This window comes from Hylobates moloch, unplaced genomic scaffold (assembly GCF_009828535.3).
Source record: "Hylobates moloch isolate HMO894 unplaced genomic scaffold, HMol_V3 SCAFFOLD_12, whole genome shotgun sequence".
NCBI lineage: Eukaryota > Metazoa > Chordata > Mammalia > Primates > Hylobatidae > Hylobates > Hylobates moloch.
The window spans coordinates 54,709,882-54,723,562 of NW_026652287.1; the positions used below are offsets into that span (position 1 = coordinate 54,709,882).

Consider the following 13,681-nt stretch of genomic DNA (forward strand, 5'->3'; position numbering starts at 1 on the left):
AGCTGTTCAGGATCATGGGAACCCACCTTTTGCATCAGCCTGACCTGGATCTGAGACCTGGAGTCAAAGGAGATCATTTTGGAGCTTTAAAATTTGACTGCCTCACTGGATTTTGGACTTGCATGGTCCCTGTAACCCCTTTATTTTGTCCAATTTATCTCACTTGGAATGGCTATATTTACCCAATGCCTGTACCCCTATTGTATCTAGGAAGTAACTAGCTTGCTTTTGATTTTACAGGCTCATAGGCAGAAGGGACTTGCCTCATCTCAGATGAGACTTTGGACTGTGGACTTTTGGGTTAATGCTGAAATGAGTTAAGACTTTGGGGATCTGTTGGGAAAGCATGATTGGATTTGAAATGTGAGGACGTGAGATTTGGAGGGGCCAGGGGCAGAATGATATTCTTTGGATGTGTCCCCATTCAAATCTCAACTTGAATTATATCTCCCAGAAGTCCCGTGTTTTCTGGGAGTGACCCAGGGGAATGTAATTGAATCATGAGGGCTGTTCTTCCCCATGCTATTCTCGTGATAGTGAATATCTCTCACAAGATCTGATGGGCTTATCAGGGGTTTCTGGTTTTGCTTCTTTCTCATTTTGTCTTGCTGCTGTGATATAAGAAGGGCCTTTTGCCTGCCACCATGATTCTGATGCCTCCCCAACCATGTGGAACTGTAAGTCCAATTAGACCTCTTTTTCTTCTCAGTCTCGGGTATGTCTTTATCAACAGCATGAAAACAGATTAATATAGATGGGGTTGGTGGCCAGGTGCTATGGCTCTTGCCTGTAATCCCAGCACTTTGGGAGGCTGAGGCAGGCAAATCACCTGAGGTTGGGAGTTTGAGACCATCCTGATCAACATGGAGAAACCCCATCTCTCCTAAAAATACAAAAATCAGCTAGGCATGGTGGTGCATGCCTATAATCCCAGCTACTTGGGAGGCTGAAGCAGGAGAATCACTTGAACCCAGGAGGCAGAGGTTACGGTGAGCCAAGATTGCACCATTGCACTCCAGCCTGGGCAACAAGAGCAAAACTCCATCTCAAAAAAATAAAAATAAAAAACAGACGAGGTTTCACCATGTTGGCCAGGCTGGTCTCAAACTCCTGACTTCAGATGATCCGCCCACCTCGGCCTCCCAAAGTGCTGGGATTGCATGCGTGAGCCACCACAGCTGGCCTGAATAATATTTCTTAATTTCAGTATGTTCAACCAACCTTGCATTTCAGAGATGAAGCCTACCTGATTCTGGTGGGTAAGTTTTTTCATTTGCTGCTGAATTTGGTTTGCCAGTATTTTGTTGAAATTTTTTGCTTCAGTGTTCATCAAAGATATTTACCTGAAGCTTTCTTTTTTTGTTGTACTCTGTTGGGTTTTGGTGTGAAGATTGTCCTGGCCTCACAGAATGAGTTAGGGAGAAGTCCCTTCTCCTCAATTGTTTTTTTGTTTTTGTTTTTGTTTTTTTTTTGAGACAAAACAAAACTCTTGTTGCCCAGGCTGGAGTGGAATGATGTGATTTCAGCTCACTGTAACCCCCACCTCCCGGGTTCAAGTGATTCTCCTGCCTCAGCCTCTTACAGGCACGCACCACCATGCCCAGCTAATTTTGTATTTTTAGTAGATACGGGATTTTGCCCTGTTAGCCAGGCTGTTCTCGAACTCCTGATCTCAGGTGATCCACTCGCCTTGGCCTCCCAAAGTGCTGGGATTACAGGCATGAGCCACTGCGCCCAGCTTGTCCTTAAATTTTTGAAAGAATTTCAGTAGAAACTGTACCAGCTCTTCTTTTTACATCTGGTAGAATTCAACTGTGAATCTCTCTTCCCATGGGGACTCAGGGACCATCTTGTGTCATCTTCTGAGGGCCCAGAAGGGGTTTGCCTGTGGGCTTTCTAATTGCTGAAAGGGACAGCATGCTGCACAGTGGGTGCCCCTGCTGGGGGTTAGGGGGTGCCGCTGCTTGGCATCCCGCCCCTCTGGTTCCTGCTTCCCCCTCTCATTCTTGGGGGTGGGGTGGTGGCAGCTCCATCCCTGGGCTGGGACAGGGCTGGGGGAGCCTGGTGTGGATGGCTGAGGCTCTGGTGTCTGGGGGTGTGGCCCAGTAGGCTCCATCCCAGGTATGGCCCTGAGGGCCCAGAGGTAGCTGTCTGGGTCCCGGCCCTTTCCCACCCCAGGGATGGGGTGGGCACTAAGGGGCAGTCCCTGCCCTTGAGCCCATCCTCCTCTTTCCACCGCCTACTGTCTAGCAACAGACGGGGTCAGGGGCATGGTGGGAAGGAAGGTTGGTGACTTAGATACCAGAAGAACAGCTTCAGGCCATGAGCGCCACCCTTGGCCTGTAGGGTAGACCCGCTGGGCCTCTGCCGGTTGGCTTTTCCTTCTGTCTACCAGGTCCACCAGATGTCTGCCAAGAGTGCAGGACTTGGCCACCAGCTTGAAATGTTTAAGGTGGACCAGAGGGCTCTCGCCAGGGTCAGAACTGCTTAGATCCAGCAGAGGGTGCGATTATGGCTCATTGCGACCTCAATCTTCCTGGGCTCACCCAGGCGATCCTCCTATTTTGGTCTCCCAAGTGGCTGCGGCTCTGGGGATCTTTCTGGGTTTTTTTGTTTGTTTGTTTTTGTTGTTGTTGTTTGTTTGTTTTTTTCCCTAGGCCCACTTCAAGTTTGTTTCTACAGTACATTGAATTGCTATTTTTTTCTTTGTTTTCTGTTATACTCCTTCCTGCGCGCTGAAGTTGCTGTTGTTTTAGATTTTTTCTTTTCTTTTTTTTTTTTAAATCAGGCTTTGGCTCCCAAAGTGCTAGAATTACAGGTGTGAGCCACCATGCCTGGCTCTATCTATCTATCTGTCTATCTATCTGTCTGTCTATCTATCTATCTATCTATCTATCTATCTATCTATCTATCTATCGGCACTCTGTAGACAGGTAGGTAGGTAGGTAGATAGAAAATAAGTATGTATGTATGTATGTATTTATTTATTTATTTGTTTATTTATTTTGAGATGGAGTTTCACTCTTGTCACCCAGGCTGGAGTGCAATGGCACCATCTCCAGTCACTGCAACCACCGCTTCCTGGGTCCAAGCAATTCTCCATCCTCAGCCTCCCAAGTAGCTGGGATTACAGGCGCGTGCCACCACGCCCAGCTAACTTTTGTATTTTTAGTAGAAATGGGATTTCAACATGTTGACCAGGCTGATCTCGAACTCCTGACCTCAGGTGATCCGCCGACCTCGGCCTCCCAAAGTGTTGGGATTACAGTCATGAGCCAAGGAGCCCAGCCTAACTATTTTTTTTAATAGAGATGTGGTTTCACTATGTTTTCCAGGCTTTGGTTATATATATTACTCTTTTAATTTTGTCATTTTTCATTAGAGATGTCTCACAATGTTGCCCCCAGTACAGTATCAAACTCCTTGGCTCCATATATCCTCCCGATTTGGCCTCCCAAAGTGCTGGGATTACAGGCATGAGCCACCATGCATCGTCTGGTTATAGTTTTGATGTGTTGACTGTTTCCAGTTCAGATGCATAATCTCATCCCCGAACATCCTGCTGGTGCGATTATGACATATGACTTTACCCAGCACCAGAGTGATTTGATGCTCCTGCCTGGGCCCAACTCACAGAAGGGATTGTGACATATCACTGGACCCAGCACTGAGGTAGTGTGACTATCTTACTGCCTTGGCACTGCCCACAGAGGACATTGTGACATATCACTGGGTCTTGTACCCAGGTGATGTGAATCTTCTGCCTTGGTTCTTCCACAGGGGACATTGTGTAATATCGCTGGGCCTCACACGTACGTTATGTGACTCTCCTGCCTGTGCCCTGTCCATGTGGGCCATTGTGACATATTGCTGGGTCCAACACCCGGTTGATATAACTCTACTGCCTAGGTCCTGCCTATGGAGGACATTGTGATGTATCCCTGAACCCATCACACAGATAATGCAACTCTATTCTCCTACCTGGCCCCTTCTCACAGAAGGGATTGTAACATATCACTGGGCTCAGCACCTAGCTCACATGACTCTCCCCCTCTTTCTAGATTCTGCCCTCAGAGGATATTTTGACATGTCACTGAGCCTAATACTAAGATGACATCATTCTTTAGTTTTGGCACTGCCCTCAGAAGCCGTGGTGGTGTATTGCTGGGCCCAGAGCCAATGTGATGTGAGTCTCCTGCCTGGATCCTGCCTACAAGGTACATTGTGACATATCTCTGGGCCCTTTGACTATTTTATGTGACTCTCCTCTCTTACCGGGATGTTGCCCAAAAAGAGATTGCGACATACTTTGCACCCAGCACTGAGGTGATTTGACTCTCCTCTTCTGCCTGCGCTTTGCCTACAGGAGGGAGAGTGGCTTATTACTGAGTTTAGCATACATATGATGTGATTTTCCTCCACTTACAGAAGTCATTGTGACATATATCTTGGCCCATCACTGAGATTGTGACTGTCTTTTTCCTGGGACCTGTCCACAGTGGAGAATATGACACTTTTTGGCCAAGCACCTACAAGATACGACTCTCTTCTTTTTTTTTTTTTTTTTTTGAGACGGAGTCTCGCTCTGTCCCCCAGGCTGGAGTGCAGTGGCGCGATCTTGGCTCACTGCAAGCTCCACCTCCCGGGTTCACGCCATTCTCATGCCTCAGCCTCCCGAGTAGCTGGGACTACGGGTGCCCACCAACACGCCCGGCTAATTTTTGTATTTTTAGTGGAGACAGGGTTTCACCATGTTAACCAGGATGGTCTCGATCTCCTGACCTCGTGATCCACCCGCCTCGGCCTCCCAAAGTGCTGGGATTACAGGCTTGAGCCACTGTGCCCGGCCTCGACTCTCTTCTTGTGCCTGGGCCACTGGGGTGATTTTGACATGTAGTTGGCCCCAGCTCCAAGATTATGTGACTCCACACTTCACCTACAGGTAGCATTGTGTCATATCTGTGAGACCCTCAATTAGGTGAAATGACTCTTTTGTTTGGACCCTCTTCTCAAAGTACTGTGATGTATTGCTGGGCCCAGCATCTAGGTGATGTAACTCTTCTGTACTGTTTGGTTTCTGCCTAAAAAGGGATTGTGACATACCACTCTATCAAGAACCTAAATGAGGTGACTCCTCTCCAGCCTGGGACCTGCATACATTGCTTATTGACACATATCACTTGCTGCAACACCTAGGTAATGCAACTCTCCTATATGGGCCCCCACCCATAGGGGTATTATAAGATATCTTTCTATTAATCACCTAGGTGATGTGACACTCCACTTCTGCCTGGGCCCTCCCAAAAAAGTACTGTTACACATCACTGAGCCCAGCACCTACGTGATGTGACTCTTCTCTCATGCATCGGCCCTGCCAACTGGGGTGTTTGTTACATATGGCTGGGCCCAGCCCCTAGGTCTTGCGATTCCTTTTTTTCTGAGCCCTACCCACAGAGGGCATTTTGACATATTTTGAGCCCATCATTTAGGTGATATGACCCTCTTGCATGGGCCCTCCCCACAAGGGGTACTGTGACATATTGCTGAACCCAGTACATAGGTGATGTGACTCTGCTCTATGGATTGGGCTTTGGCCAAGCAGGGCTGTGATGTGTTGCTGGGCTCACCACCTATGTATTGTGATTATTCTGTTCTGCCTAAGCCCTGCATACAGTGTGTATTGTGACATATGCCTGGATTTAGCACCTAGATAATATGACTTTATGGCATGGGAACTGTCCACAAAAGTATTCTGACATCTTTTTCATCACCTAGGTGATATGACCCTTTTATTTTCCCTGTTCCTGGCATATTTTGGGTATAGTAACATATCATTGAGTCCAATGCCTATGGGATATGTGGCTCCTCCCTGGGCCCAGCACATAGAGTGCCTCATGACATATCTCTGCATCCATAGTCTAGGAGATTTAACTCTTCTCCTGACTTTCTTCTCCTGCCTAGTTTCTTCTCACAAAAAGTATTGTCACATATCACTGGGCCCAACAGCAACAGTAACAATGATGTTACTCTTTGGCCTACTGTTTGCCCTCAGAAGGCATTGTGACACATTACTTGGCCACCATCAAGGTCATGTGCATCTCCTGCCTGGACCCTGCCCACAGGGGACATTGTGACATATCTCTGTGTCCATCACTCAGGTGAGGTGAATCTTTTCACCTGCCTGGTGTCTGCTTGCTGGGGGATAATGATCTATATTGCTGATTTAATCACCGAGCTGATATAACTCTTCTCGTCTTCTTACATCCTGCCCAGAAGAAAACTGAAATATCGCTGGGCCCAACGCCAAGATTATTTTGCCTGGCCCCGCCCTCAAAAGGCATTGTGACATATTGCAGTGCCCAGCACCAATGTAATTTGTCTCCTGCCTACACCCTGCCTACTTGGGGCATTGTGACATGTCTTGGCCCATCAACTATTTGATAAAGCTCTCCTTTCTTACCTGGGTTTTTCCCATAGTAGAGATTGTGAAAGATCTCTGGGACCAGCACCTAGATGACGCGACTCTCTTCTTTTGCCTGGGCCCTTTCCACGGGGATGATTATGTCATATAGTTTTACCCAGCCCCTAGGTTATGTGACTCAGTGGTTTTTGTCACATATTGCTTGACTCAGCATATAGGTGACATGACTCTTCTCCACTGCTTGGACTCTGTCAAGGAGGTATTGTGGGCCAGATGTGGTGGCTCATGCCTGTAATTTCAGCACTTTGGGAGGTCAAGGTAGGTGGGTCACCTGAAGTCTGGAGTCTAAGACCAGCCTGGCCAACATGGCAAAACCCTGTCTCTACCAAAAATACAAAGAAAAAAATAGCCGGGTATGATAGTGTGCCCCTGTAGTCCTGGCTACTTGGGAGGCTGAGACAGGAGAATCACTTGAACCCAAGAAGTGGAGGTTGCAGTGAGCCAAGATCATGCCATTGCACTTTAGCCTGGGTGACAGAGTGAGACTCTGTCTCAAGAAAAAAAAAAGAAGGTATTGCAATGTATCACTGGGACTGACACCTAGGTTATGATACTCTCTCCTGCCTGAGCCCTGCATAAATTGTATATTTTGACATAGCACTGCATTCAACATATAGCTGATGCAACTCTAGCACATAGGCCCTCCTCATGGGCATATTAGGACATATATTTTTCTTCATCACCTAGGTTATGTGAAGCCTCTTCTTCCCAGATCCTGCCAAAAGGAAAGATTGTGACATATCACTGGAACCAGCACTTAGGTAATGTGACTTCTGCTCTGGCTGAGAACCATGTATTTTGGTATTGTGACATTTCACTGTGCCAAACACCTAAACGATGGGAGGCCTTGCCTCAGCCCTGTCCACAGGGGTTCTTGTGACATATATCTGCATCCATTACATAAAAAATGTGACTCCGTTTCTACCTGTCCCCTGCTCACAGGAAAGATTATGACATAGTGCAGGGTCCAGCCACCAGGTGATATGTCTCTCCTGCGTGTGCATTATTTTTAGGAAGAAATGGTAGCATACCATTGGTTGAGAACTCAGATGATGTGACTCTCCTACCTGATCAGTGCCCTCAGGGAAAATTTTACATATCATTTGCCCAGCATCCAGGCGATGTGACGGTTCTGGGTACTTTCTGTCAACAAGTAGGTTGGTAACGTATATATTAGCCCAGCTCACAGGTGTGATGATGACTCTAATACTTTGTACCAGCCAATGGAAGAGATATTGTCTCTCACAGCTAGGCTTAGAAAAAGGAGTAAAATCCTGGGTCTCCTCTGTATGAAGGTTATAGAGAATTAATACTCTCTCGCATATTGTATAAAGCCCTCAGACGGTACAGAGAGTGTCATCATAGGAAAAAGCAAACAGATTAGATCGTGTTTCTTGTAACACACTCTGTCAATTTTTAGAATTACCACTATCACACAGAGACAGAACCCACGGAGGAGTTCATGATTCTCATGTGCAGATGCAGTCAACAGTTAAAATTGTGATATCATATGTGAACATCTGGCCACAGTTGAGATGGTGACTCATTTCTAAACCCAGATCATAGGCAAGTGAGGACTGTCCTCTGTGGACCCAGCCAATCGGAGAATGTTGACTTATACCTAGACTTAGAGCCACATAAGATCATAGGTCCATAGCACCACAAAAATCTCAGAGCAGATTGTGACTCATGCGTACCATATAAAGCCCTCAGATGGTACAGAGAGTGTCTTGACAGGGCCAAGCACACAGGTGAGATTGTGACACTCATATTCACACCCAGTCAACAGTAAAGATTGTCATCTGTAAGTCTTCATCCTGGACCCTGTCTACAGAAGTCATATGTCTTCACCAGTCACTGAGGTCGAACGCCCAGTGATGTGACTCTCCTTCCTGGTCCAGCCCTTAGGGAAGATTGTGACATACCCCTGGCCCAGCACACAGTTAATATCACTCTTGTGCTTGCTCTCTACCCGTGGGTAGGATTGTGATATCATGGCCAAGCACAAAGATGTAATGATGACTGTCATGCCTCGAAGAAGGCAATAGGAGAGTTAATGTTGCTCCTAGGTAGGCTTAGGAAAATGAGGAAGTCTTCTTTCTGTACAAATCTCACTCTCTGACATATATAAAACTCTAGTGTGTTACAGAGAATGTCATAACAGGGCCCCTCACACAGGTGAGATCATGTTCTATACACAGCCCACCGATCTTTAGAATTGTCACCCTCACACATGGACAGAGTCCACCGGTGAGGTCCTGAATCACACATGAATGCAGTTCACAATTGGAATTGTGACTGTCATCATTGAACATCTGGCCCAATTTGGATGGTGATTTTTTTTTTTTTTGAGACAGAGCCTTGCTCTGTCACCCAGGCTGGAGTGCAGTGATGCAATCTTGGCTCACTGCAACCTCTGCCTCCTGGGTTCAAGCAGTTTTCCTGCCTCAGCCCCCTGAGTAGCTGTGATTACAGGCACCCGCCAGCTAATTTTTGTATTTTAAGTAGAGACAGGGTTTCACCATGTTGGCCAGGCTGGTCTCGAACTCCTGACCTCGTGATCCACCCACCTCAGCCTCCCAAAGTGCTGGGATTACAGGTGTGAGCCACCATGCCCGGCAGTGATTCATTTCTAAACCCAGCTTGTTAAAAGGTGAGGACTCTCCTATCTGGACTAAACCAATTGGATAGATGTTGATGCTCATATCTGGGCTTGGAACCACAGGAAGGATTCTGGATCTTCTTGGACAAAGGTCACAGAGGATTACCACTCTTGCATATTGTATAAATCCATCAAGTGAAACTGTATCATAAGAGAACATAGCACATGCGTGAGATTTTGTCTTTTGAATGCACACCCAGGCAACAGTAAAGATTGTCATTCTCCCATATAAACACATCTCACTGTTGAGGTTCTGAATGTCAGACACAGACTGTCAAAAGTTGAATAATTGACTCTTGTGGATCTGGACTAGAGGTGGACTGGTGACTCTCAGAGCAAGATTCAGCACACATACGAGTCTGTGACTTCACTGAAAGGACAAGCCTGCAGAAGAAATTGTGGCTTTCCTGCCCACATTCTGTCAACCATTGATATTGTGATTCACATACTTAGACCCAATGTACAGAAAGTGTTGACTCATACCTAGAACCTGGACATATATGGAATTTCTACTCTAATTCCTGGACTTTTCTGCAGGTCTGATTGTATGCATCCGCTACCCACCTTTGTGATTTGACTTTCCTGCCTTGGCCCAGCCCACAGATGAGATTGTGACATATCTCTTGACTCTGCACCTTGATGGTGCAATTTCCGCTCACTGCAACCTCGGCCTCCCAGGTTCAAGTGATTCTTCTGCCTCAGCCTCCTGAGGAGCTGGGATTACAGGCACACACCATCACACCCAACTACTTTTTGTATTTTTAGTAGAGACGGCGTTTCACCACGTTGGTCAGGCTGGTCTCTAACTCCTGACCTCGTGATCCACCCGCCTCAGCCTCCCAAAGTCCTGGGATTACAGGTATGAGCCACCATGCCTGGCCTCGTTGGGCCTTTCACCCAGGTGATGTGAGTTATTTTTCTTGCGTTGGTACTGCTCACAGGGTACATTGTGACATATTTCTAAGCCCTTCACTCAGGTTATGTGACTACTTTTTTGCCTGTGACCTATTTTGCATGTTAGGACGTACTACGAGGCCCAACACCTATAAAATCAGAGGCTCCTCCCTGGGCCCTCTCTGCAGAGGGCCTTGTGACATATCTCTGCATCAGTCACCTAGGAAATGTGACTCCGTTTTTGCCTGCACTCTGTCCACAGGAAACATTGTGACTTATCACTAGGCCCAGGTACGAGTTGATGTGTCTCTGGTAACTAGGCCTTGACCACAGAGAGGATTGTTACCTATTGCTGGGCTCAGCCCCCATGTGGTGTGACTATACTGTCTGTGTCCTGCTTTCAGGAGAAGGCTGTAACATATTCCTGGTTGAGTATTCAGGTGATGTGACACTCCTGTGTGGTCCCTGCCTTCAGAAAAGATTGTGATGTATTCCTGGCCAAAAACCCAGGTGATGTGACTCTTATCTCTCCCTATTCACAGGTAAGATTGTAAAATGCCTTGGTCTAGCTCACAGGTGTGATGATGTTGATTGATGTTGATCCTTTTTTTTTTTTTTTTGGAGACGGAGTCACTCTGTCGCCCAGGCTGGAGTGCAGTGGTGTGATCTCAGCTCACTGCAACCTCCACCTCCTGAGTTCTAGGGATTCTCCTGCCTCAGCCTCCCGAGTAGCTGGGATTACAGGTGCACACCACCAATCCCAACTAATTTTTTTTTCTTTTTTTTTTTTGAGATGGAGTCTCACTCTGTCGCCCAGGCTGGAGTGCAGTGGCGCAATCTCGGCTCACTGCAAGCTCTGCCTCCCGGGTTCACGCCATTCTCCTGCCTCAGCCTCTCCGAGTAGCTGGGACTACAGGTGCCCGCCACCATGCCCGGCTAATTTTTTTTTTTTGTATTTTTAGTAGAGATGGGTTTTCACTGTGGTCTCGATCTCCTGACCTTGTGATCCGCCCGCCTCGGCCTCCCAAAGTGCTGAGATTACAAGTGTAAGCCACCGTGCCCGGCCAATCCTGGCTAATTTTTGTACTTTCCGTAGAGACGTGGTTTCACCATGTTGGCCAGGCTGGTCTCGAGCTCTGTACTTCAAGTGATCTGCCTGCCTCAGCCTCACAAAGTTCTGGGATTACAGGCATGAGCCACTGTGCCCAGCCACAAGTGTGAAGATGGACTCTCATACCTCAAACCAGCCAATAGGAGAGATCCTGTTTCTTATAGCTAGGCTTAAAGTCATGAGTATGGTTATGGGTCTTCTTGTACGAAGGTCCTAGAGAAATACCACTTTCTTTTATACTATATAAATCTCTTATTGTACAGAGATTGCCATTCCAGGGTTCAGAACACAGGTGAGATTGTGTTTCTCATATGCATACCCCAGCAAACATTAAAATTGTCATCTTCACACATGGACAGGGCCCACTGGTAAGTCCTGAATCTCACACATGGAAAAAATCCACAGTTGAAATTGTGACTATCATATATGAACATCCGGCCAGAGTTGAAATGATGAGTCATTTCTAAATCTAGTTTATAGGCAAGTGAGAATTTTTCCATCTGAACCCAAGAGAATAAAAGATGGTTTCGAATTAGACAAAATAGAGCTAAAAGTTCAAACAAGTGGTGGAAGGATTGTAAAAATCTTTCAAAGAATTCCATGTGTGGATATATTGACTAAATTCAAAAAGGTACTACTTGGTTTTTCTGTAAATAAAAAATTGAAATAAAAGCACAACAAGGTACTCGTAATGCACTAATCTGCTTTTAACAAAATTTGTTAAAGGTTATAACAGATTGTTGCTTCTTTAAAATTTGGGAGTCATTGTAACAAAATAAATAATTTACGATAATCTGAAATTCTATTTTATAACATTAAGTGTTTCAAATCTCTAATACTTAACATGCTTCCCAAAATCAAACTTTAGTTTCAAAATTGCCTTTCCTGATTCCTGGCTTTTGGATACTTCAGAGGGCCCCTGGAGTATCCAAAAGAGAGGTAAACAGAATTATTTGACATATTTAGGTACATGAGAGTGGCAAAATGGTGTTTATTCAATCTTTAGGTTATATTTTGGTGAATAATACTAATATATGTTCCAAAATTGTTTGGGATTCCTAAAATTCTAATATATGGTATCAGTGGTAATAAAAGTTGTTATATTAAGTTATTGTAAACCACAGAGATAGCCAAACTTCTTTGTCAATTGTGTTCTAACTGTAACCTGGACATTTTGTTATTCACAGACAAGTGTTGTCTGGTTTTAATTCTTTTTAAAAGGTGGTTTATATTAAACTATAGAACTTTCACAGATGCTTTCAAATACAGGTTTCTGATAGCCTTGGATATTGTGACATTGGAATAAAGGAAAAAAGGACAGGATTCAGGGCCGAGTGTGGTGGCTCACACCTGTAATCCTAGCACTTTGGGAGGCCAAGGCAGGTGGATCACGAGTTCAGAAAATCAAGACCATCCTGGCTAATACGGTGAAACCCAGACTCTACTAAAAATACAAAAACTTAGCATGGTGCCTGGCACCTCTAGTTTCAGCTACTTGGGAGGCTGGGGCAGGAGAATCGCTTGAACCTGGGAGGCGGAGGTTGCAGTGAGCTGAGATGACGCCACTGCACTCCAGCCTGGGCGACAGAGAGAGACTCCGCCTCAAAAAAAAGAAAAGCACAGGACTCATGAGGAGCTAAAATGTTCATGAATATCAAGCAAAACAAGAGTTAAGTAAATGGACTGCACCCAGAAAACTAAAGCAACCTTTTTGACTTTTGCTTGGTATATTGCTGATCCTTGTTTCATTTTTTAGAGTCAAGGAAACTTGTTTTTAACTATTTATGGCCTTCAATAATTGAGTAAAGTATACTCTTATGAACAAAATTTGGAATGTGTTTGTTTTTCTCTGCCTGTTTCCTCTAGAATTCGGAAACTATCTGTGAGTATTCTCAACTTATGGCAATATAGTTGTTTGTATGAGTGCAATAAGAATCCATTTTCTTTAGCAACAGGATGCAACTGGAAAAACTGTTTGTTCATTTTAACCAAGGCTTTGACTGAAAGGGTATGCTTCCCTTTAAAGAGTCAAGCTTGACTTGCAGAGATGATAAAAGCCCCTTGAAAAAACTGCCCTCATACCCTTGTCTACACAGTCTCTGTACAGCATTCCTGACCTGTGGTCAGTGAAAAATATCACTTTTTAACAGGCCTAGGAGCTCCAAGTTTATCTTGGGACCTTAAGAGGAAAGGATTACCCAACTCACAGGTATTTGAGGATACAAACACATGGCTGTGCTCAGCTTTAGAAGGTCTTATTCCTTGTGGAACAGATTTCCATCGAAGCCAATCTAAAAGGCCTATGTAGAGATAGTCATTTTTGCTCACCTTATGCAAATAGTCAGGGCAAGTATAGGACTAAAGTCTATGTTGCAAACAACTTAGCCCTGTTATGATTTTTTTTTTTTTTAAGGTGGAGTCTCGCTCTGTCACCCAGGCTGGAGTGCAGTGGTGCAATCTTGGCTCACTGCATCCTCTGCCTCCCAGGTTCAAGCAATTCTCTGCCTCAGCCTCTTGAGTAGCTGGGATTACA

General features: G+C 45.5%; 1 long non-coding RNA gene across 1 annotated transcript in view; it reads left to right on the plus strand.

The window, feature by feature from the left end:
• The window catches only part of LOC131380708 (uncharacterized), a 46,592-nt gene that overhangs the window by 22,432 nt on the left and 10,479 nt on the right, over positions 1-13,681 (plus strand). Inside the window, exons 3-5 of the long non-coding RNA XR_009208812.1 lie at positions 4,062-4,217; positions 7,169-7,242; positions 10,442-10,579. This is a non-coding gene — a long non-coding RNA (uncharacterized LOC131380708). The remainder of the gene's footprint in view (positions 1-4,061; positions 4,218-7,168; positions 7,243-10,441; positions 10,580-13,681) is intronic.